This window comes from Oncorhynchus nerka, linkage group LG22 (assembly GCF_034236695.1).
Source record: "Oncorhynchus nerka isolate Pitt River linkage group LG22, Oner_Uvic_2.0, whole genome shotgun sequence".
Taxonomy (NCBI): domain Eukaryota; kingdom Metazoa; phylum Chordata; class Actinopteri; order Salmoniformes; family Salmonidae; genus Oncorhynchus; species Oncorhynchus nerka.
In genome coordinates, this window is record NC_088417.1 from 68,834,151 (window position 1) to 68,860,799 (window position 26,649).

A 26,649-nucleotide genomic window follows, 5' to 3' on the forward strand; every position below is an offset into this window, starting at 1 on the left:
AGGACACTGATTCATTGGGTAATGCTTAGAAGTATCGATTGTGTTGTATGTACATTGCACATCCCAAATTAGTAAATGGGATTAAACGAGCCTGTCTCTGTCTCTGGTGTCCTTATATCCTCATTCCTTCCACATAACTCTATTGAGTGAACAGGGGGAGAGAGTTTGGGTGGGAGGTAGTGGGGTTGAATTTGTGCTACTTGATTAACTCACTCCCTAATACGGCTTGTCACAACAGTTTCTACTCCAGAGACCCAGCCAGAGATATCCACAGTGGAATGTTAGTCCAAGCAAAGACTCTGCCTCTGGTTACCTGTGATGAATGAAGATGGGATTTAGCTAGTATGCAGTGTTCAGTCATGTGCCTGTACAGTATTTGTACTCCAGTGACCCCTCTCTGACAGCAGCACTCCTAGGGAGACACACAGAGGAAATCTAAATTGTGATAATTTTCTCGAGCCCTAATTGCATGTCTCCTGTGAAAGCCTCTCTCCCTCTCCCTCTCCAATCCTTTTAGAACTACTTAGCGGATAATGGGCGCAGCAGGAGGCCAGGTAGGCTATTGAAGTGTTCCTGAGATGGATAGCGTTGGAGGGCCCTAGGGGTGGAAGTGATGGTGGAGGAGGGAAGCTGAGAGCCAGGAGTTCATTGTTGCTGTGACAGGCTGGTTGAGTGGATTACATGTAGTTTAAGAGACTGGGTTGGGTTTGGGCTGAGGCATATTATCCCCTTTGATTGGATTGCTGGTTAGTAACCTCCCATCCCAATTTTCAGTCACCAGGTGAGGCCTACAGTATAGCTGCATCCTTCTGCTCGAACGTTCTAAGAAGCCCTTAAAGGATTGAGTTGAGCCTAGAGATATAACAGCCGTGTTTACATAACCATGTGAAAACATGACCCGCACTCGTGCATGCACACACACTCAAACACATACACCCACTACACCCTCCACATAGAACGTCAAAACACCTCACTATAGATGAAATGTGACATGAGAATCTCTTTTACTTCCTGTCAATGTGGTTTATTTGATTCAGCAGCATGCACTGCTGCAATGTCAATGAGGTTTATTTGATTCAGCAGCATGCACTGCTACAATGTCAATGTGGTTTATTTGATTCAGCAGCATGCACTGCTGCAATGTCAATGTGGTTTATTTGATTCCTCAGCATGCACTGCTGCAATGTCAATGTGTCATTCCGTTCTAAAGGAGATCATGTTGTCCCCCTATCATGAATTGATTTATGCTGCCAATTATTGTTCAGGCAGAGAAGCATCGCAGGCCAGGCTCATATTAAAATCAGTTAGAGAGTATTCTAGTTGAATTATAATTTAGTGGAAAGGTCACATTGTTGCTGCTAGCAGCCAAGACAGTCGTGTTTCTGGATACAAGTTCATTTTAAGGCCCCTGTTCGCACATCCAGAAGTGTTTTTTAACACATATTTAACTGTAACAAGATCAGAATGTTCTCTAGTGGTTATTTTGTCAAATTCTAAATGTAGCTTCAAGGAGAGAGGTAGCTGTATTTTCTAAATGTAGCTTCAAGGAGAGAGGTAACTGTATTTTCTAAATCAAACCTTTACTTGTAGATAGGCTCTTAGGACCCTGTTGAGACAAAATCACCACCAAGCGGTTCATTCTGTTGAGTTATCATGTCTGAAGATCTCTAATGGTGCTCACCTCTGCAATATGTTCTGCTTCACGGGGAAATGGAAGTCCCATTCTCCGTTTTTTTCTTCAAATGAGATCACGAGACACAGTAATTTGAACCGTTACGTGTGAAAGCATTAAAGAATATTTGCTATCCATTAAATTATGTATTTTCCCACCTTCTTCTGCGTCAGCCTGCACCCCACAGGGGGGGGCTGATCTCTGGTGTTCCTCTCTCCCCAGATTTACCCTGTAATCCAGGACATCACTGCTCTATAAGTGCCCAGACAGAAGGAGCATTCACATCCTTCTTGCCTAGCACAGATCTATACATTAACTTTCACACTTAGGGCCCCCCTTATTTTTTTCCTCTTAGATGCGTATTTTGAAAATACTATTTTTTATTCCTTCCCATTCAAATCCCTTCGACCCTGTAGAAATCTGTAACCATTTCAATTCATTTCAATTTGCACATCATTTTTCCAAATCAACTGCTGCTGCTGCATCCACCTATTCTTTTGGAAGTGAGAGTTGTTCTAGAAAGTGCATTATACACACAGTTTACAGAAGGGAAGGGAAAGCTATCATTTCACTCGATTTATGGTACATGAAAGGATTTTTTAAAACTGAAGTGTTTTAAATCATATTATTATTATTTTTCCCTGTTGTCTTGACGTATATTCTCATATGGTGAGCTGTCAGAGCGGGCTGTCTTGGTAACGCCTTGTTTTTTTTGGGGATCCTAGCCAGTGGATAACAATGTCTCCCTTGGTTGTGCTCATCCGATTCCATCAGGAAGAGAAGAAAAGCAGCACCGGGGCGTCTTGGGAATATGGTGCCTGGAAATGGTCATTTGCCAGCTTGCTGAAATCCCTGGGAGAGCAAGAGAAGATGAAGAGTAGACAGATTTCAGTTGCTTTATTTATTAAATTTGATAACCGATACAGGCCTCCAGAGAGGGAAACATTCAGCTGTGTGGGGTTTGGAGGAAGGGAGGGACGGAGGGACGGACAGAGGGAGTGAAGCGGAGAGCCGTCAAAGAAAGCTTTCCAATCATTCAGTCACTCAGATGGTTAGGCATCAATGGGTCCACTGCTAGCTACTTTTATTTATGTGCTAGGATTTCTCTACCATAAAGAGATAGTTAAAAAGGTTTGACATGTTGGCTTTCCTGCAGACATATTAATAAATACATCACACTTCCATCTTAAATAGTTTGCCGGGAGGATATTGGGCGAGAACCCGTGACTTTAGGGAAGGCAAATATTTGATTGCAGCATTGAATTTTAGCAGTAGTAGCAGTAGCTTCATAAAAAAAGAGGAGTGAGTCAATACTGGAAATTGATTGGCTTGCCGAGGGCAGAAATAGCAGTCTCCTCCCATGTACGCTAATGTAAGGGACATTTCATAACATGATGACTGAGTCATTCTAGCTTGGCCTTTTGGCAAAGAGGAAGTAGGTTAATTAGATTTGCCCACGCTCACTGCAGGGGTTTGGCAGTGACAGAGACCACCTCACCTCAATTTAAGATGGAACAACTAACCGAACGTCACTACCTTTTATGATTTTGACTTTTAAGGTGGAACAACCATGTATGTTGTTTTTTTCTCTTTGTCCGTAAAAAAAACTCCAATGTCCTTGCAGTCCATTGTAGAGGACTCCTTTGGGATACACAATTCAGAGAGAGAGAGAGATCACAAGGACCCCACCTCCCTCAAAGGTATCACTTTGCAATCTGCCTGTCTCTCCCTGCCTCGGCTTCTCATTTGTTCCGTGTGCTGATGTGCATCAGGACTGCAAGGCAAGGTGATAGTCTACATGGACAAGTTGCTAAGGAAAGTTACCTGAGGAGATAAGATAGAATAGAAGAGGGAAAAAAATCTATCATATTTTCTGAGCCTCGGGTCTTTGAGTTTCTTCTTGGACCAAAAGTACAGTATAGCAGCAGCAGCTGCAACCTGCAGTAACTTGACTGGAAAGCCAGAGGTCCATGAATGGGATGTCTTTGAATAGTTTGGTCTTTGAATGTGCTTCTCTTTGAATGCGCACTCTTTGACCGGGAGGTCTTGTGATTCTCCCTCTGCTCCAGTGTTATGGTTGGTTAGTGCTGGCTCTGTGCTGAAACAGTAGCATCTCAGACATCTCAGACGGCTCCTTTATGGTGAAAATGTTAATTCATTCATTCGCTTTTTTATCTGTAACTAAAACACTTTCATTTTCGCAGTCAAGAACACTTTAGAGTGACTTGTGAGAAATGAAATGTCCCCTGAAACGGTCACAAAAGATTTGAGCTAATAGGCTATATGCCCAATGGACATACAGTTGTGTGGCAACTGAAACTAACACAATTCATTAAACTGTGTATAAACATGGGGAAGGGCTAGTCACAGTGGTAACTAAATGACACACCACATCTAGAAGCTGTAAAGTCCTCGCGTATGGGGTGCTCTAAACTTCCTTTCAGTGAATTTTTGAGCCAATCTATTTCTTCAAAATATACAAGCCAATATTGTTTTTGTTGTTGTAAATAACGAATCACATTTTAACCTGGTGCATGACAATTCAATTTGTTGATTGCTTATTTCCCTCCTCTCTTCTACTTGGAAGAGAGCGAGGGAGAAAAAATGTTGTGTTGAATGTATTAATTCAACATGATGAATCCTGTATTCAACTCAGTGGAGTGAATAATTAAAATTAGCTGATAAAACTTTCAGCAGAATTACTTTTCCGAAATTGCTGAACAGATGTCATTTTAATGAAAATCCATAGCCAAGCTCCTTTCCCTTCCCCCCTGTCGAATGAAAATATTATCCCCACGGCACATAGTTAATTTGGTGCTAAATACACTCGGAGCCATCTCCAGAAAAGGGGAAGAGAAGGTGGAGAGGGAGGAAGAGCAACTTGTCACACTTAGTAACTTGATTTTTTCGCCCCTGCATGTGGTAACAGCTATCTACAGTAATTCGTGGAACTCCAATGTTAGTAACTTGACCCGCCCCCCCCACGCAGTAACAGCTATTTACAGTAATTCATGGAGCTCCATTGCTTAGTAACTTGATTCCCCCGCACCTGCACGCAGTAACAGCTATCTACAGTAATTCATCGAACTCCATTGCTTAGTAACTTGATTCCCCAACACCTGCACGCAGTAACAGCTATCTACAGTAATTCATGGAACTCCATTGCTTAGTAACTTGACCCCCCCCCCACGCAGTAACAGCTATCTACAGTAATTCATGGAACTCCATTGCTTAGTAACTTGATTCCCCCCCCACCTGCACGCAGTAACAGCTATCTACAATAATTCATGGAACTCCATTGCTTAGTAACTTAATCCCCCCCTGCACGCAGTAACAGCTATCTACAGTAATTCATGGAACTCCATTGCTTAGTAACTTGATTCCAGAACACCTGCACGCAGTAACAGCTATCTACAGTAATTCATGGAACTCCATTGCTTAGTAACTTGATTCCCCCCCACCTGCACGCAGTAACAGCTATCTACAGTAATTCATGGAACTCCATTGCTTAGTAACTTGATTCCCCCCCACCTGCACGCAGTAACAGCTATCTACAGTAATTCATGGAACTCCATTGCTTAGTAACTTGATTCCCCAACACCTGCACGCAGTAACAGCTATCTACAGTAATTCATGGAACTCCATTGCTTAGTAACTTAATCCCCCCCTGCACGCAGTAACAGCTATCTACAGTAATTCATGGAACTCCATTGCTTAGTAACCTAATCCCCCCCTGCACGCACTAACAGCTATCTACAGTAATTCATGGCACTACATTTTTGCGCTAAGTCCCAAAGAGGACTTATTAAAATGCAATAATCTCCCTATTTAAACAGAAACAATAACCATTAGAATTCCCGCAGATCTAAAACCGAGTGTAAGCCCCCATCTGCTGTGAATGATTAGAGCCTTGACGAGGGAATTTAATTTGCAACTTTCAAAGACTAAAATCTGAGCAGATCTCTCCTCCGAGGCTCTCGCTCACCCTCTTTATTTATATATTTATTTGTTCATGTATATTTGATTTATTTAGCTGCCAGAACCTTCACTCTTGAGACCAGACATAAAATGCATTCATGCACGTCAACCAAGATTCTGTATTGTAGTTGTATGACCCTGTGTGGATGTTTCGCCTTATGTACCAGGATCAGCATCACAGCTTGTAGCATGTGAGAGCATTAAAAGGTCAAACATTAATGTGTTTTCCAGCCGGCCCTACTATGCACCTGCCACATTTGCTCTTTTACAGTATGCCTATAGTGCAACACTGCTATGGTTATAACATTTTAGTTATGTCTTGAACAGCCAGCCAAATCACTATCGGTGGGCAATAAGAGTGAAAATGCATACTGTATCAGACGCACAGTACTTTTGCCTCAACTGAATCCCACCGCTGTCAGTTTCTATCTATAATCGATGCTGTTGTAAAAACCCCAGGCCTATAATAGTAACACCAGTTCCATGGAGGTCCAATACTCACTGTTGGTTTTACTACTGTTGGTGTGGTCTCAGTAAAGGAAATGTTACCTTGTTTTCTGAGGAACTTTAGGCTAAGCCCGCTGTAAGCTCTTTCAGGGTTCTCTTCTCTCTACATCTCATTTCTGTTTGTGTGGCTGCATTCTGACAGCAAACCTTATTTATTTCTGCTTGGTGAAAGGTATAAAACAAAATGGCTGTTCCACTCTTAGCAAAATACTTTCATGCTGAGCCATGAAGCAACAACACTCTGAGATGTTTTTATGGCCCTATGGGGAATACTTAATGCATAGAAGGGTCAGAGCTTTATAATGTTCATTTAAGAGCCATGAAACAATCCACAATCCAGAACAACCCCAAAGTCCCTGACTAAGAAAAAAATAAAGTTTGTGTCAAGGAAGCAACTTTTGGCCTTGGCTACTATACCTCGAGGGAAGATATATAATAGGGACTAGTAGTTAATGAAGTTTGAGCAGTTAAAAGAGAGTTCTGTTAGTTTTGGATAGCTTCCCTGTTCCTCCTCTTCTCCCTCTCCTGTCCTCTCCTTCCTACCATCCTACCATCATGAGTTCCACAGCAGACTGAGATCACTATTCTGCTACTGAAACACCAGGCATAGGTTTCTTTCCTTCTAGAATAGAGCCGACAGACAGACAGACAGACAGACAGACAGACAGACAGACAGACAGACAGACAGACAGACAGACAGACAGACAGACAGACAGACAGACAGACAGACAGACAGACAGACAGACAGACAGACAGACAGACAGACAGACAGACAGACAGACAGACAGACAGACAGACAGACAGACAGACAGACAGACATGTGTTTGTGCACAAATTATCAGCTAAGAAATAGAAGGTCTATTCTGGTTTCTTCTTCATAGTTCTTCCATTGTGCATTATGGGATATTGGGCTCACGTATCCTTATATGGTTCCAGCTCTAATTTTGTATGTATAAGTCCAGCTTGTGCAATAATACAATCGTAGTGTCCTACTTGGAAATAAACCGGGAAATGGAGTGAGAAGCAGTATTGTACTCAACAGGAGCTGAGAGTTATCTTTACCACTGGGGTATAATACCACTTTTGAAAGCATATCTATTATCTTCATTCTCTGGCAACACCACAACGATAACGGAACACTCCTTCTCAACAGCTAAAATAGAGCCCTACATATTTCAGCATGTTCAGCAATTGAGCAATAATTTCCTTTGCTTAGTTCCATTTAAATTGTTGGACTTTAAAGCAAGCAGCATGCACTCAGATCTTTATGATGGTTTCTGCACAGGTGCATGGAGGTGCTGAGCTCCATCCCTCATCTCTGAGCAGATAGCATCAAGAAGCCATGGAGGCTCGACGGTGCTTTATCACTTCAAATGACTCCCTGAGCAGCTAGTTCCACGACTCCACCGCTCCACGCTACACCACCTCTGCAGGCTAAAATGTAGCAGGTGTATATGCTAAATATATATTAAAAAGCACCTTACTCTGCAAGTTGACTGTATTCCCCAGGGCTAACTCCCTTCCCTGTTACTGATCTCCCTGCTTGCTATCCTTTATTTATGGCGCTGAGTGGGCCTGGCTGCCGAGCAGAGTGCCTCCTAATTCTCTGTCTCTGGTTAGCAGTGCACCCCTGAGACCTCTGACAATGAGCTCGGAGGTTAAAACAGAACAGTGGAGAGCCAGTCCCTGAAGGTGCCGTGGAGTTATGGATGGGGCCAGAGATTCAGGGCGCCCCCAGAGACCCAGTTAGGGACAACCTTTCTGAAAAGGAAGCCGCCGTAGCATTTTGTAACATGGATCAATTGCACTCAATGCAGAAAGACTTCTGAAGGAAAGACGATTTGTTCCAATTTTTCTCCCAGCAAAATGCATTTTTAAAACTAAAAGAGAGCATGAAATTCAGATGTCAATGAAATAGATAGTATATGTTTAATGATTGCGTAGTACTTCATTTGAAGTTATTTATTGTACCTCCATAAGCGTCAAATTGGTACTCGAAGGGATACATGTTTTACATCATAAATCCTACATAAAACCTGGACTTGTATTGATGCTTACAAGAATTGAAATGAAGAGTTTTAAATGAACGTCTGAGAAGAGATATTGTATTACTCGCAGCCATCTAAAATTATGACACTTTGTTTGAAACCACCAATTACAGATCCATCAAATGAAATGCTCTCCGCAGCCAGGAATGAAATTATAAAGCAAAAAGCAAAACACAAGCATCTTGAGCTTAATCAAATCATCAACATAAGCCAATCACTTTCCTCCTACAATGAACAGTTATGTACTGTTTTCCCCGGCTAATGACTTGTTAACTGATTTAGAAATCCTCTAAAGAATACATCCTCATGTAGTCTGTGTTCTAACAAAGGACGATGAAACACAGAGAAAAAACCCACCACATCAAACTTCTCTCCTCGTTCACCATCCTGCCATTAGGTCTAAGCCTGTGACATTGATCTGGTTTGGCAGAGCTCATATGGTTTGTCAACGCGGCCTTCCTCCATGCGTGTTGTGTCGATCTGTGGCCTGACATTGTGGTAGAACCTCCGTGTCACCGTGGAAGGATTTGATTGGTTGCGACACCACGTTTATGTCACAAGCGGTAACAACTGCCAAGGTGGTGGTGGAGGTGGGGCTAAGGTCCGACATTAATATAACTGCATTGGCTACAGAGTCAGACAGGGGGTTTGGAAGGGAGGTGATAGTGGAAAAGGGCTCTAAGCAGATCACATTGGCTGTGTCAAGGGCCTCCATGACTTGAATGTATTATCTTATGTTGTGTTTATCCATTACTGTTATGTTCTTTGTCATGTATTTGTATGTTTTATGTGGGCCCCAGGAAGAGTAGCGGCTGCATGTGCAGTAGCTAATGGGGATCCTAATAAACTAAACTAAACCTGTTAAGGGTCACACAGTTGCATTTCTAAATCCCTCATTATACTGGTAAAGATCCTGGCCAGTCCCCTATGATACACACTCAGGGTGCACACCCACACCTAGTCCCGTTATAATGACACCCACTAGAATGTCAAACAGGAGCGTCAGTGTTAGTTTATACGTAGGAACCTTTTTTGTTCTATTCCAGGCGGAATTTCAGACAGAATAGAGCTTGAGTCAAAGGTAACCTTATATATGTTTATTGAGATATACTTACCCATGACCTAGATAGATACATGTATCGACTGGGACATTTTATTAACTAGGATTTGTTTTGTAATGTATTGAGAACAGGCATTATTCTCGGAGAAGGATATGCATGAGACTGCAGTAAATAGCCTCCATTTGAACAATGACATACACTATTCTTTTCCAAGAAGCAGAACAGGGAAAGACAGACTTCATTTTATTCTCAGTATTTTCCACTTAATTTCTGAGCTGGAGAAACGGACATTGAGACCTCAAGGTTATAGATGGTGTGTGCTTTGAATTAGCTACTATTTCATTACAGCTCTGTGACTATTCCCCAGTGTGATAAAGTAACATAATTGGACTGAAGACTGACAATATAGAAATGATTCCCCATGTGCTGCCGTAATAACAGACCTGTTAAATCATTTCCCTCCAAGTTCCCCTTCATGTCTCGTTTGGCATTCAGCTTGACAGGTAAACACTTTATTCAAAAAACATGCAGCCACTGGGAGGTCAAGTCATTTGTTTGCATAGTAACTTTTCATGTTCTTACTGAAATAATGAGCCAGAGTTTACAAATAGTAGATGGATTTTTGAAAATAGGATGTTTCAGACTTGCACACCTTTTTTCTTCAGAAATGTGAATTTTCCAGAACCTGGTTACCTAAATATTACACTATCATTCCTTTGATGAATAATTCCTCTTAAATACGTCTTTCTCTTTTCACTTTCTTCCTCCATATTCAACTCGTATTTTTCTTTCAAGACTAGTTGAACAGCTGCACCTAAATCAGAAGGTTCAGTATAATGAATGAATGGACTTCACTATGGCCGTTACTACACTTTGCTCTCTCCAGTAAAAAATGGAAACAACTTGACTTTGTTGACTCCATTTTGTTTTGGTTACATTAATGGAAGACGGAACAGAGACACGGTCCCTCTGGATGTAATGTAGTGAGTACCCATAATGCCGTGCCCTAACAAGGCTAATCATCTATTGTGGATGTCCGAAGGTAGCGGGGTCTTCCTTGATTAATTACAACGCAGAGCAAGCTGCTCTTGTAGCCTATTAGAGCACCAAGAAATAAAAGTTGGTAAAACTAACTGTCCAAATTAGCGGGAGGCTGGCAGCCCGGAGGATGCTAAAGGACCTCCTGCAGAAAGAACAGTGCATCCCCAGCTATTAGCAGCCAGTGTTTCATCCAAACTGTACATTAAAAGCCTCGCTCAGCACTGTTATACTGTCAGCTGGTGGCTGGGTATATTTAGTTAAACAGCCGTTGCTTTTCCAGTTTAAAAATGATGTTTGTATTGTCACATACACCTGATACTGAAATGTGTTGTTTTACAGGGTCAACCATAATAGTACAGCCTCTCTGGAGCAAATTAGGGTTAAGTGTCTTGCTCAAGGGTACATAGATTTTTAACCTTGTCGGCTCGGGTATTTGAACCAGTGACCTTTCAGTTACTGTCCCAATGCTCTAACCACTAGGCTACCTGCCGCCCTCTCCACTGGTTAGCAATTAGCTGCTTGTGTATGTTTCTTCATAGTGCTATGTGCGTGATATGTTTTAAATAATGTTTCATGCATTTGAACCCATTCTATGAGAAACCAGTTTCAATTGATAGCTTCTCTTACTAAATGGAATAATCAGATTTAAACTTGCTTTTAGAAATGCTCTACATCTAGGTATCGGTGAGTACGTTTACATGCACACTAATAATTAGACATTGTCACAATTGTAAATATGCATATATGTACAGTACCAGTCAAACGTTTGGACACACCTACTCATTCAAGGGTTTTTCTTTATTTTTACTATTTTCTACATTGTAGAATAATAGTGAAGACATCAAAACTATGAAATAACGCATATGGAATCATGTAATAACCAATAAAGTATTAAACAAATCAAATTATATTTTATATTTGAGATTCTTCAAAGTTATCACCCTTTGCCTTGATGACAGCTTTGCAGACTCTTGGCATTCTCTGAAAGTATCACAAAAATAACATGTTGATTGGTGATTTTCTGCATTTATTTAAGTCCCATCAGGTAGCCTGATTTCAAATGTGTCCATGTAAACAGGATTAGTAGGGAAATCGTTCTTCTTGCAAAGCATGTAAACGTTTAAATCAAACTATTGTATTAATCTGACTATTCACAATAATCGTATTATTGTGTGCATGTAACCGTACTCAATAACACGGTATTAAAAACGTGTTACAATCATACAAATGTGTCTACTTGTGTCCTTGAATGAGGATCTAAAATGAAATGTGCCATGGCAGTTCCTTTACGTACATTTTGTACGCATCACTGAGATTGTGCCATGTAGTTATGGTCCATTAGCCTGATGCTAGCCTAGCGTTATCTCACCCCTCATTGGTTCCTGTGGGTGAGTCCAGCACTGAACACATTACACTTGACTCCTCATTCTGGGCACATCATTCTTAGCTTGGTTAGGTTGTTCTCCCCCCACCCAAAGAACCATGATTAATGTGATTATTCAAGTAAATACTCACCTTTATAGGAAAGCCATGTGTGTGAGGAATATATAGAAATGCACCTTTGCTCTATTGCTGGAATACATACAAATGATAGAGAAGAATAGGCTTGTTATTGCTTTGCCATTCCAGAAACGAAATGTATAAATCTATTACTCATTCCAGTGAGAGAAGAGAGAAGTAAGGAGTTTTTCATTCATGCATTGGCAGTCGAAATTTCAGAATGTGCAGGAAAAAGGTATTGAATATTATACTTTTCAAGTATTACGGAGGCCCTTTCACAGTGAGTTGACTTCAGCACATTGTAAAATAAATGTGAAATGAATAGAGGCAAGTGGGTGTGAAAAAAAATCTTGACCTGAATTTTGTTAGTTTGGTGACAATGAGAAAGATAAGTGGTTGTGACAGCTGTGAGTGATGTTCTGCCACGGGCCTGTGAGCTGCTCTGAGGCTAAATTGACACCGTTGTCAAACACACTTTCCACAACGCCCTGACCTCCCGTGAACCCTCTAATACACCAAATGGGAACCCTAATTCTTCATTAACTCAGAGGAAAAAGGAGATTTGGTCATGTCATTTTCTCCTTGCTGCCCGTTTTAAAGATTCTAATAACTAAGCTTTTACAGTTGACTAGGCAGGAATTGCTTTTTCTCCCCCCCTCCCCCCTCCTTTTTACAACCTCGACACGGTGGCTGTGAAACCTAGTGATGCTTAAAGCCAGACTTATTGCCGTGGTTATCTTTAATGACTTTGAAATGTATTGCCCTCGTTAATAAGCGGCGGGGTTATCAATTCCTCTAATTAGACAGTGAGGTCCCCTAAGAAATGTACCATTAAAGAGCAGAAAGATGAGTCGGAGCAGACACGGGATGCTGCTTGCATGCCTGGCGGACAAGAGGTGTGTGTGTGGGGGGAGTGGGGGTTAGCTAGCTATAAAGCTAAAAGTCAAAGCCTTTCTGCTGTCTGAGAAGATTAGCCATTAAATCATCCCCACACCCCTTCCCTCCAACCCCCAACCCCCCTTTCTCTCTCCCCCATCTGAAAATGACTGTTTCACTTACATATTAAAGCTGTGAGTTTCTGTGGGCAATGTAGTGATAATGGCGGGGAGTGGAGCATTAATTGGATGTGAACACTGCTGAGGTGCGTAATACGATCAGGAGATACTGTCACAGGGCGCTGATGTGCATATCTCACCGTGACATGTCCAGCCGTATCCCTCCACACAGAGCCTAGCTCAGTCCAGGCCGTTTGGGTTAGCTTAATGTGCTGTTCCTGAGGAGTTCAGCTCATACCAACCATTAGCAAGAATGGACCCGTCACTCTTTCCTGCAGTCAAATGACCTAGAGGCCTCATGGGTGGAATGTTATTCATATTTTTCATAATTTCATAATTAATAAACAGATTTTTGTATGCCTAAAATCTGGTGTTTCTATGTAAAATGTTTTTGTTACATTTAAGTTTTATGTGATGTATATAAAGTGTAATATTGGGATGGAAATTCACTCTATATCTGACATGGTACAGGTGTCTTCTTTCTTTAAGCCCATAACCATGTGTGTGAGGTGTAAACTTTTGTTTCAAAGTAGATTTGTTTAAGACTGCCAAGAAACACTCTGTGTGACCCTGATTTAGCCAACTGCATTAGATTGATGCCTGCCTTCTGTCTCTCTAACTTCACACATCCAGGGTGCAGTCAGATGTATGCTAGGCTTATATCCACACGCCTCTCTGTTTGTGTAGCTGTATCCAGATCACCATCAAACCAAATGGTACAGTGGAAACAGCACACATTCATAAGTAACAACATTGCAAACATGAAATATTGACAATGTTAATGATGATTTGAACAGATCTTTGTCTAACTCTTGATTGCAAGGAGGTTTCTTTTATATTTTTTACTTGGTGGTTTGTCTACTGTATATGCCAGAGGGACACACACACATTGGACACATGCTGACCATTCTTTTCACATGATTCACCCATATATTAGTGAAGGCTTAGCATGGAGGTCAATAGGCCAGGGCAAAACGTTTGAAACTGCCAACTCATGTATCCTGTACCAGCAAGAGTTCAAACGGTCGGTGACTTCTAAGAAATGAGGAATTATCCAGTGAGCAGCATACAAAATTACACACCAATCCTGGAAATGGTCAACAAACATCTTTCTGTCCCCATTTTTTGTGTGTGTGTGTGTATGTGTGTGTGCGTGCACGTGCGTATACTCGTATCTTTGTGAAAATAGCGATTACCTGTAAATGCCCCCTGATTTATTTGCACTGCAGCCCCCCCACTGTGAGCCACCCGTAAATGTATTGCCAAACGTCACTTTTACATGATGGATTTGTAACAAATATCCACCGCATATTGTTAAATTAATCTTCCATTTAAAATTAATGGAGTTAGACTCCCCAGGTTCAATGTAATTTGGTGTTCACGGGCAGAGAGGGACGTGGTGTGAATATGGAATGAGCCTGGGCCAAATGGCCTAATCTTCCATCACCTTGAACCTACGAGGAGAGGACGCCTCATCCACCAGCAGCTAATGAGATTGTGTTCAACTCCCAGGAGAGCAGGAGGGAGAGAGAGAGAGTGATAAGAGGGAGAGAGGATGGATGTATAGAGGCACACTGAGATGGAAAAGGGATTGGAGAAGGATGGATGGATAGAGGGGCAGAGAGGAAGAGAGGAAGTGCTTGTGCTCATAGAGGCCTGCAGTTTCCCAGCATGGCTCACTACTGATCTTATTTCAACAGTAACTCCTGTAATAGCACATGGCTGATGTACAGTATGTATGAGAGAGTTAGGGCATGGTGAGATGAAATTAATTCTAGATCATTATTTCCCGATCCCAGGCCCTGGCAGAAAGACAACGTGAGGACATATTTCCCAGTTAAGGATGCACCACTCAGTAGGGAGTATTTCCTTCCATAATTCATTGTCATCCAAGGGAGGATCACTTTGTTAATACTCTATAGGTTTCCCAGTGGAAGCCATGCAGGCCATGTTATTGCCACTGACTGCAGCAGTAGGGGATAACACTAACACAGTGGTGAAACAAGTCAGACAGAGTACATGTTCACTTTCTGCTGTAGCATTTGTGTGGAGATGTGGCTGTCCAAAAACCTGTGAAACAAATGCTGACATTCTGAAGCCTTTATTGTATGGATCATTGCAGTCCTTGGGTTTACTTATTTGTTTAACATAACACACAGACACAGACACACACACACACACACACACACACACACACACACACACAACCAATTGCACATAAACAGCTATTTATGATGTCAAGCAAAGAGGCACTGCGTTTGAAGTTAGGCCTTGAAATACATCCACAGGTACTCCTCCAATTGACTCAAATTATGTAAATTAGCCTATCAGAAGCTTCTAAAGCCATGACATCACTTTCTGGAATTTTCCAAGCTGTTTAAAGGCACAGTCAACTTAGTGTATGTGAACTTCTGACCCACTAGAATTGTGATACAGTGAATTATAAGTGAAATAGTGTCTGTAAACAATTGTTGGAAAAATTACTTGGGTCATGCACGAAGTAGATGTCCTAATCAACTTGCCAAAACTATAGTTTGTGAACAAGAAATTTATAGAGTGGTTGAAAATGAGTTTTAATGACTCCAACATAAGTGTATGTAAACTTCTGCCTTCAACTGTATCTGTAGATTACATTATTTTTGGATGCAGGTATATTGATATGAAGACTGCTCATCTACACAAGCCAATATTTTAAATACAGTACCAGTCAAAAGTTTGGACACCCCTACTCATTCAAGGGTTTTTAGTTTATACATTGTAGAATATACATTGTAGTTTACATTGTAGAATAATGTAGAACAATGTAATATACATTGTAGTTTATACATTGTAGAATAATCATCAAAACCGTGAAATTACACACATGGAATCATATAGTAACCAAAAAGTGTTAAACAAATCCAAATGTATTTTATAATTGAGATTCTTCAAAGTAGCCACCCTTTGCCTTGATGACAGCTTTGCATACTCGGCATTCTCTCAACCAGCTTCATGAGGTAGTCACCTGGAATGAATTTCAGTCAACAGGTGTGCCTTGTTAAAAGTTCATTTGTGGAATTTATTTCCTTCTGAATGCGTTTGAACACGAGCAATGGACATTAGACCGGTGGAAATCTGTCCAAATTTGCGATTTTTGGTTTCAACCGCCATGTCTTTGTGAAATGCAGAGTAGGTGAATGGATGATCTCCATGGTTCCCACCGTGAAGCATGGAGGAGGAGGTGTAATGGTGTAGGGGTGCTTTGCTGGTGACACTCTCAGTGATGTATTTAGAATTCAAGGCACGCTTAACCAGCATAGCTACCACTGCAGTGATACGTCATCCCATCTGTTTTGTGCTTAGTGGGACTATTATTTGTTTTTCAACAGGACAATGACCCAACACACCTCTAGGCTGTGTAAGGGCTATTTGACCAAGAAGGAGAGTGATGGTGCTGCATCAGATGACCTGGCGTCCACAATCACCCGGCCTCAATCCAATTGAGATGGTTTGGGATGAGTTGGACCGCAGAGTGAAGGAAAAGCAGCCAACAAGTGCTCAGCATTATGTAGGAACTCCTTCAAGACTGTTGGAAAAGCATTCCAAATTAAGCTGGTTGAAAGAATGCCGAGAGTGTGCAAAATTGTCATCAAGGCAAAGGGTGGCTACTTTGAAGAATCTAAAATATAACATACATTTTGATTTATTTAACACTTTTTTGGTTACTACATGATTCCATATGTGTTATTTCATAGTTTTGATGTTTTCACTATTATTCTACAATGTAGAAAATAGTAAAAATAAAGAAAAACCCTTGAATGAGTAGGTGGGTCCAAACGTTTGACTGGTACTGTACAAGTCCATTTAATTCCTTATGGCACATTTTTATCACATTTACACACTTCTCATTCATGATTTAGTTATTTAATTTAGTCATTCACTCTTTTAATTCACCCATTATCTCAATCACCCACGCATTATATTACAGCCCAAGTATTCTGTCCATCCAATCATTCATTCCACTTGCCTCTCATTCTTCCAGGCTATGTATATACTAATTTACTCACCCACACAGTTGTTTATTCATTTATTTGTTCATTGATCCAGTTATCCCATTCTCTTCTTGCCCACACATAATCAATGAAAGGTTCTGTTTACCAGTGTTCTTTATATCCTAACCAGGGTGTTTAAGGCCCCTGTGACATTCATTCTAATCCCTGAACAACTGCACCTCTCAGGCCTGTCTGTGGAAGGAATGCATGGCTTTTATTGGCTGGCAGTAACACTAGCTGTCTTTAATGCTTGCTGTCTTTGGTAATATTAGCCCCATGCTAACAGGGGCCCAGCCCAGCCTGCTTCCCTCTCAGTCCTCTGTAATAACACAGCAACTAATGAAACACAAGATGGCCACTGCTTGCTACTGAAGCTCAGTGTCTCCAGTTATGTATCCACCTCCAGTGTTGTGTCAGTGTAAGTCTCCACCTCCAGTGTTGTGTCAGTGTAAGTCTCCACCTCCAGTGTTGTGTCAGTGTAAGTCTCCACCTCCAGTGTTGTGTCAGTGTAAGTCTCCACCTCCAGCAGGCTGTGCTTCATTTAGATTTATGTGTGTCCGATATGAGCAGTGTTAGTGTGCCTCGCTGCCTTACTTCCCCTCGGGGGTTGTATTGATGTCTGCTTGCGTCCAGCATTCACCCAGGGCCGGATTGATCAGCAAATAAGTTCTTGTCAACTGGCTTTAAAAAAGATTAAAGATTTTGCTCCTGTCTGTAAAAATGGATCTGGTGCTGTTGACTGTGATTATAAACTCCCTCTCTCTCCTCCCTCTCTCCCAGTTGGAAATGTATTGAGTGAGCTGTGGGGTTATAAAGTTCCAGCTCGCAATGTTTGTTTAATTACTTAAATCCGTTCGATGAAAGCTTTTCAGGCAATTATGTCAGTGCTTTCAAAGCCCTAACATGCGTTAAATTGATTATTTTCTTCATGCAGCAAACATCCTACAGTCAGAGGGTCAAAGGAGGGTCAGTGATGAGGGACTTTGCTTCGTCTGCGAGGGTGTTTAGTATTGAGTTTATGTGTGAATCAGACCTGGGTGCAAATAGTACAGTCGTGGCCAAAAGTTTTGAGAATGGCACAAATATTAATTTTCACAAAGTCTGCTGCCTCAGTTTATATGATGGCAATTTGCATATACTCCAGAATGTTATGAAGAGTGATCAGATGAATTGCAATTAATTGCAAAGTCCCTCTTTGCCATGCAAGTGAGCTGAATTCCCCAAAACATTTCCACTGCATTTCAGCCCTGCCACAAAAGGATCAGCTGACATCATGTCAGTGATTCTCTCGTTAACACAGGTGTGAGTGTTGACGAAGACTAGGCTGGAGATCACTCTGTCATGCTGATTGAGTTCGAATAACAGACTGGAAGCTTCAAAAGGAGGGTGGTGCTTGGAATCATTGTTCTTCCTCTGTCAACCATGGATACCTGCAAGGAAACGCGTGCTGTCATCATTGCTTTGCAGAAAAAGGGCTTCACAGGCAAGGATATTGCTGCCAGTAAGATTGCACCTAAATCAACCATTTATCGGATCATCAAGAACTTCAAGGAGAGCGGTTCAATTGTTGTGAAGGCTTCAGGGCGCCCAAGAAAGTCCAGCAAGTGCCAGGATAGTCTCCTAAAGTTGATTCAGCTGTGGGATTGGGGAACCACCAGTACAGAGCTTGCTCAGAAATGGCAGCAGGCAGGTGTGAGTGCATCTGCACACACAGTGAGGCGAAGACTTTTGGAGGATGGACTGGTGTCAAGAAGGGCAGCAAAGAAGCCACTTCTCTCCAGGAAAAACATCAGGGACAGACTTATATTCTGCAAAAGGTACAGGGATTGGACTGCTGAGGACTGGGGTAAAGTCATTTTCTCTGATGAATCCCCTTTCCGATTGTTTGGGGCATCTGGAAAAAAGCTTGTCCGGAGAAGACAAGGTGAGCGCTACCATCAGTCCTGTGTCATGCCAACAGTAAAGCATCCTGAGACCATTTATATGTAGGGTTGCTTCTCAGCCAAGGGAGTGGGCTCACTCACAATTTTGCCTAAGAACACAGCCATGAATAAAGAATGGTACCAACACATCCTCCGAGAGCAACTTCCCCCAACCATCCAGGAACAGTTTGGTGACGAACAATGCCTTTTCCAGCATGATGGAGCACCTTGCCATAAGGCAAAAGTGATAACTAAGTATCTCGGGGAACAAAATATCAATATTTTGGGTCCATGGCCAGGACACTCCCCAGACCTTAATCCCATTGAGAACTTGTCGTCAATCCTCAAGAGGCGGGTGGACAAACAAAAACCCACAAATTCTGACAAACTCCAAGCATTGATTATGCAAGAATGGGCTGCCATCAGTCAGGATGTGGCCCAGAAGTTAATTGACAGCATGCCAGGGTGGATTGCAGAGGTCTTGAAAAAGAAGGGTCAACACTGCAAATATTGACTCTTCGTATCAACTTCATGTAATTGTCAATAAAAGCCTTTGACACTTATGAAATGCTTGTAATTATACATCAGTATTCCATAGTAACATCTGACAAAAATATCTAAAGACACTGAAGCAGCAAAACTTATGGAAATTAATATTTATGTCATTCTAAAAACTTTTACCACGACTATACTTGAAGTTATTTAATTGAACTTGCCTGGCTCAATGGAACCAATGCAATAGTACCAAAAGTGTAAACCCGCCCATCTAGCACTTTAGGCAGATTCAAGCAAACAAATATTTGAAAGATTTTGAATACCATTTAAACTTAGGTCGGAACAGAGCGTTAACATACTGCATTCCATTCTCAGGTGGTATTGGAAGATACGGCCCTAGGTCATTAGGTGACAGTAAGGTCAGAGGATGTATATTAACCCCACAGCCTTTGAGAGAGAGAGAAAGAGATCATGAGCAAGTGGGCTCCTGCATTTTTCAGCATGTTCTTACAAAAAGATAGATTTATTGTTAGATAAACTTAGATTTTTCCCCAAGGACATAAACAGGATACTACCCTCCACAACATAACCTTCACTCCAAAACAAAACTCCAAACCTACAACCTGATTTTGGACAAAATTACCTGGATCGATTCCTACTACCTAAGATTCTTATTTCCAAGGTCTATACAGCAAATGCACTGGCAAACCAACAAACAGCAAAAGAAGCACTAAAACCCTGAAAACACCATCCAACCTGGAACTGAGTGAGAAATGTTTAGTCTGAAGCTACTTTTAAAGCCAAGAATTTTGGCTTACAATGATATATTTTACTTTATAAGGACTGAATGCTAAGTTAAGGCTTCCAAGCTTGCTAGGACAGAACAGATCCGTCTGCAACTTCAATTAGCACTGAGGTGTAAAGTAAGAAGTGTCCAAGTCCTTGAGCCCAACAATGGCAGGAGAGTTTCACAGCCTCCCCCACCCAAATGCAGAGGCCTTTGAAGCCCCCTCCATCTGTGAGGAGGTCATTACAATACAGTACAACCCTGGATTCATCTCTATTTTGAACTGACATGCAGCCAGGACACTTCAATTGTAATTTACCTCAATAAGAAACAATATTGTTGCTTTGATCACATCAGAAAATATAATCGTCGCAATCTCCAAAATACAACAGCCACAGGACAACTTTGTTTGGACTTCGTAAAGGACCATTCGCCAAATAACGACCTCCTTTTCCACAACGGTGGACAGAGACTTGCTAGCTACGTTCCCTAGCTGGGATTTTCCACAAGGAATCTGCCTCCCAAAAAATGCTTGGGTGAGATACCTACTCCCGTTGCCTGTTGCACTGCTGTTTGGATTCCACTTGGCGATCTGTTCACCATCTGCCCTGGCCTGTCTCCCCCTGTCTGGTACAGGTACTCCCACCACACTCCCCCCTCTCTGTTCACCGTCTGCCCTGGCCTGTCTCCCCCTGTCTGATACAGGTACTCCCACCACACTCCCCCCTCTCTGTTCACCGTCTGCCCTGGCCTGTCTCCCCCTGTCTGATACAGGTACTCCCACCACACTCCCCCTCTCTGTTCACCGTCTGCCCTGGCCTGTCTCCCCCTGTCTGATACAGGTACTCCCACCACACTCCCCCTCTCTGTTCACCGTCTGCCCTGGCCTGTCTCCCCCTGTCTGATACAGGTACTCCCACCACACTCCCCCTCTCTGTTCACCGTCTGCCCTGGCCTGTCTCCCCCTGTCTGATACAGGTACTCCCACCACACTCCCCCTCTCTGTTCACCGTCTGCCCTGGCCTGTCTCCCCCTGTCTGATACAGGTACTCCCACCACACTCCCCCTCTCTGTTCACCGTCTGCCCTGGCCTGTCTCCCCTGTCTGATACAGGTACTCCCACCACACTCCCCCTCTCTGTTCACCGTCTGCCCTGGCCTGTCTCCCCCTGTCTGATACAGGTACTCCCACCACACTCCCCCCATCTCTCTCCCGAGCTTTCACTCGTCTCTAGCACACATGCACTGTTGGGGAGAGTGACAGAACTTACAATGGCAGCCCCAAGTTGTTATCTTTTTTTCTTGTGCTTTAATGCTATTTGCCTCATGAATCCTGCGTGCTTTGTTGATTTTGAACATGATTGTTTACCCGACCGTGGGACAGACTATGTTAGTTCCCACACTCGGGACTCTGACTCTCTATTGGTTACCCTGACTCTTGGCCTCCCATCCTATTCTAACCACCTCTCGCAGGATTTATATTCATGTTACCTGATGTACAATATAATATTGTTGCCACCTGATGCACATTCAAATGTCATAACAAATCAACACTGCAGAGCTCCCCCTGCCCTCTGCTGGGCCCTGATTGTATTACTGCTGATGATATCTGGAAATGTGCATGTACACCCTGACCCATCTACTGTTGCTACCCCAATTCTGACCTGTGCTCTGATATCTGCTTCACTGATTTCTGCTCTCGTAAAAGCCTGCGTTTTCTGCAAGTTAACACTAGAAGCATATTACCTCAAATCAAATCAAATGTTATTTGTCACAGATGGGCGGCCCGTCAGGAAGTCCAGGACCCATTTGCACAAGGTGGGGTTCAGACGCATGACCTCAAGCTTAATGATGAGCTTGGAGGGTACTATGGTGTTGAATGCTGAGCTATAGTCAATTAACAGCATTCTTACATAGGTATTCCTCTTGTCCAGATGGGATAGGGCAGTGAGCAGTGTGATGGCAATTGCATCGTCTGTGGATCTATTGGGGCAGTAAGCAAATGGAAGTGGGTCTATGGTGTCAGGTAAGGTAGAGGTGATATGATCCTTGACTAGTCTCTCAAAGCACTTCTTGATGACAGAAGTGAGTTCTACGGGGCAATAGTCAATGTTACTTTACCTGATGTCTCTCTGGAATGAAATCCTTGCCCTGAGCTCGTCAACTTTATTATCCAGAGACTGAACATTAGCGAGTAATATACTTGGTGGGTGGTGTGCGCGCTTCCTGTGTCGGACTAAAGGTCCGCTCCGAGTACCTCTTTTCCGCTGGCAGTGTTTTGGAACAGCCTTTGGGATCAGTTCAATTGCCCTGGGGGGTATGAACAAAGGAACCGGTTCGGGAAAGTCGTATTCCTGGTGGTAATGCTGGTGAGTTACCGCTGATCTGATATCCAAAAGTTATTCCTGTCTGTATGTAATAACACAAAACATTTCCTGGGCTAATAATGTAATAAATAACATATAAAAAAACTAAATACTGCAAAGCTTCCAAAGAGCTTGAAGCACGGCAGCCCTATCCGTCGGCATCATTTTCAAGGAAATTATCAATTGAATTGATCAATTGAAAGTGTGGGTTCACAGCTCCAATCCAAATGTGTTGGTCATTACTGAGACATGGTTAAGAAAGAGTGTTTTGAACACTGATGTTAGCTTTACTGGTTATAATCTTTTTTTGGCAAGACAGATCTTCCAAGGAACACCTTCAGTGCTCGATTGTCTCCACCAAGTCTGTCCCCAAACAAGTTAATTTGCAGCAACTTGCCCAAGCCCCCCTGCCTCTCCTTCACCCAAATCCAGACAGCTGATGTTCTGAAAGAGCTGCAAAATCTGGATCCCTACAAATCAGCTGGGCTAGACAATCTGGACCCTCTCTTTTTAAAATTATCCTCCATAATTGTTGCAACCCCTAACAAACAGATCACCGACCATTTTGAATCCCACCGTACCTTCTCCGCTATGCAATCTGGCTTCCGAGCTGGTCATGGGTGCACCTCAGCCACGCTCAAGGTCCTAAACGATATCATAACCGCCATCGATAAAAGACAGAACTGTGCAGCCGTCTTCATTGACCTGGCCATGGCTTTCGACTCTGTTAATCACTACATTCTTATTGGCAGACTCAATAGCCTTAGTTTCTCAAATGACTGCCTCACCTGGTTCACCAACTACTTCTCAGACAGAGTTCAGTGTGTCAAATCGGAGGGCCTGTTATCCGTACCTCTGGCAGTCTCTATGGGGGTGCCACAGGGTTCAATTCTTGGGCCGACTCTTTTCTCTGTATATATCAATGATGTCGGTCTTGCTGCTGGTGATTCTCTGATCCACCTCTACGCAGACGACACCATTCTGTATACATCTGGGCCTTCTTTGGACACTGTGCTAACAAACCGCCAAACGAGATTCTATGCCATACAACACTCCTTCCATGGCCTCCAACTGCTTTTCGCAATAATGCCTCTTTCACTCATGCTGCCAGACATGTTTCTTCTCTCTGGGGAGGTTTATTTAAAGGGGCAGATCATGCTGATCCTAACTGTTATAGGCCAATTTCTATTTTGCCCTGTTTATCAAAAGTGTTGGACAACTTGTCAATAATCAACTGACTGGCATTCTTGATGTCTTTAGTATTCTCTCTGGTATGCAATCTGGTATGCAATCTGGTTTTCACTCAGGTTATGGATGTGTCACTGCAACCTTAAAGGTCCTATATTATGTCACCATTGAATCTAAGCAATGGTGTGCTGTTATTTTTATTGACTTGGCCAAAGCTTTTGATACGGTAGACCATTCCATTCTTGTGGGCCGGCTAAGGATTATTGGTGTCTCTGAGGGGTCTTTGGCCTGGTTTGCTAACTACCTCTCTCAAAGAGTGCAGTGTATAAAGTCAGAACATTTGCTGTCTCAGCCACTGCCAGTCACCAAGGGAGTACCCCAAGGCTCGATCCTAGGCCCCACACTCTTCTCAATTTACATCAACAACATAGCTCAGGCAGTAGGAAGCTCTCTCATCCATTTATATGCAGATGATACAGTCTTATACTCAACTGGCCCCTCCCTGGATTTTGTGTTAAATGCTCTACAACAAAGTTTCCTCTGTCGTAATCGTTCCTCTTTCACCTAAGCTGCCAAACTAACCCTGATTCAGATGAACATCCTACCCATGCTAGATTACCGAGACATAATTTATAGATCGGCAGGTAAAGGTGCTCTCAAGCGGCTAGATGTGCTTTACCATTCGGCCATCAGGCTTGCCACAAATGCTCCTTATAGGACACATCACTGCACTCTATACTCCTCTGTAAACTGGTCATCTCTGTATACCTGTTACAAGACCCACTGGTTGATGCTTATTTATAAAACCCTCTAAGGCCTATCTCCCCTATCTGAGATACTTACTGCAGCCCTTATCCTCCAAATCCTCCTATTCTGCCAGTCACATTCTGTTGAATGTCCCCAAAGCTCACACATCCCTGGGTTACTCCTCTTTTCAGTTTGCTGCAGCTAGCGACTGGAATGAGCTGCAAAAAGTGGCTGTTCCACTGGATGTCATAAGGTGAAAGCACCAATTTGTAAGTCGCTCTGGATAAGAGCGTCTGCTAAATGACTTAAATGTAAATGTAAATGTAAAAAACTCTCAAACTGGACAGTTTTACCTCCATCTCTTCATTCAGAGACTCAATCATGGACACGCTTACCTACAATTGTCTGCTTCGCATGATGTATTGTTGTTTCTACCTTCTTGCCTTTGTGCTCTTGTCTGTGCCCAATAATGTTCGTACCATGTTTTGTGCTGCTGCCATGTTCTGCTGCTGACATGTGGTGTTGTTACCATGTGGTGTTGCTACCATGCTGTGTTGTCATGTGTTGCTGCCATGCTATGTTGTTGTCTTAGGTCTCTCTTTATGTAGTGTTGTGCTGTCTCTCTTGTCGTGATGCGTGTTTTGTCCTATATATATATATTCTGTTAATCCCATCCCCCGTCCCAGCAGGAGGCCTTTTAGTAGGCCATCATTGTAAATAAGAATTAGTTCTTAACTGACTTGTCTAGTTAAATAAAGGTTAAATAAAAACATTAATAAAATATCCTGCCATCTCTCACAGCCCAGTGACCGTTTCAAACCCACTAAGATCAGCAGGAAAACACAGTGGCAGAGAGGAAGTTGGTTTTTATTGGAACAAAGACCTGGTTCCCAGAGCTTTTATTTGTTAAACCGGCATCCTCTCGGCTGCATTAAGTTGTTCTATTGTCACTGAGCAGTTGATTGCGAGGGGGGAAATGATACAATTTCCTTCCTCACGTAGTGCCAGTTCCACTTGGTGACTGACACACAGACTGGAAGCATGGGGACAGGATAATGATAATGACAATGTCTCTCTCTGAGGTTACAGAATGCTGCTGTCTGTTAGCATGGATGCTCCACTGAATGGCTCTATGTGTGGGTGTGTTTGTGTTGTGTGTGTTATTTAATTGATTACATTGTGTGCGTGTGTGCGTGCTTTATGCATGCACCATGGTTCCCGTTAGCCGGTAATAGCCGGCTTTTGTCCGATAAAAAATTGGAAAGACAATAAATAAAAAGGGCACCGGCCAATTGTCTAGGAGAAGAACAAAAAATTGAATTGCGAAAAAATGCTTTTTGACCTATTTATTGATGGAAATACTTTTGACTGGTCATGCGTTGGTTAATTTGCATAAGGCAGTATGCAAACCTGAACATTATGCTACATATGTCTTCCTTGGTTCAAAGTAGCTTAGACAAAATCAGACCCTATCCGTTGATGCAATTATTTTATATGAACTTTATTTCATTGTCCAGCAGCTGTCACGCCTGCTTCCGCTCTTCCCCCCTTGAGCTCCAGACTCCCCAACATTACTCACTTGAGCCTAGCTGGCTCAAGATGTTTGCTTGCCCCGGTTGGCTCGGAAGGCACTCATCCCATGTTGGGCCTCAGCCGGATCGTCAGGTCCTGTTCGCCCAGCCGGCTCGTCAGACTGTCACGTCGCCGTTGGCTCATCGGGCTTCCACGTCGCAGCGGGATCGACAGGCGTTCACAACTCAGCCGGATCGTCAGGCTCCCACTCCCCTGCCGGTTCCTCGGGAGTTTACCCCCAGCCGGCGCCCATGTCTCAGCCGGCTCGCCCAGGGTGGTGCCCCTAGAGGTGGGGGTACTGTCAAGCCTGCTCCCACTCTTCCTCCCTCCCCAACATTACTCACTCAAGCCACCTTCAGTACGCACACCTGCCTTTCTGCGTCACGCGAATCAGCGCTCATTGGGCTCACGTGGACTCAATTACTTGTGTAATTTCCTTCTGTATATCTGTCTCTTTCCTAGCTCTGTTCCCTGCTTCGGTATTGTTTGTCATATGTCCTTGTTTTCCCGTGTGCTGACGCTGTTCCTGTCGTGTTCTATGTTCGTTCCTGATTAAATGTTTGACTCCCCGTACCTGCTTCTCCTCTCCAGTGTCACTCCTTACAGAATCCAGAAGCCATCACACGAAGCATCAGGGAGTACTGGCGTTACCCATTTTCGTGATATGCAATTGGTAGAGA

General features: G+C 42.8%; 1 protein-coding gene and 2 long non-coding RNA genes across 4 annotated transcripts in view; 2 read left to right on the forward strand and 1 right to left on the reverse strand.

The window, feature by feature from the left end:
* LOC115105548 (autism susceptibility gene 2 protein-like) overlaps positions 1-26,649 on the forward strand; it is a 540,119-nt gene that overhangs the window by 303,072 nt on the left and 210,398 nt on the right.
* The window catches only part of LOC115105550 (uncharacterized), a 69,359-nt gene that overhangs the window by 16,217 nt on the left and 26,493 nt on the right, over positions 1-26,649 (forward strand). The gene's annotated exons all lie outside the window — the stretch shown is intronic.
* LOC115105551 (uncharacterized) lies at positions 1,560-8,711 on the reverse strand. Its single transcript, XR_003859881.2, has 2 exons — positions 8,563-8,711; positions 1,560-2,524 (listed from the first exon to the last, which is right to left on the reverse strand). It is a non-coding gene; the product is annotated as an uncharacterized LOC115105551 (long non-coding RNA).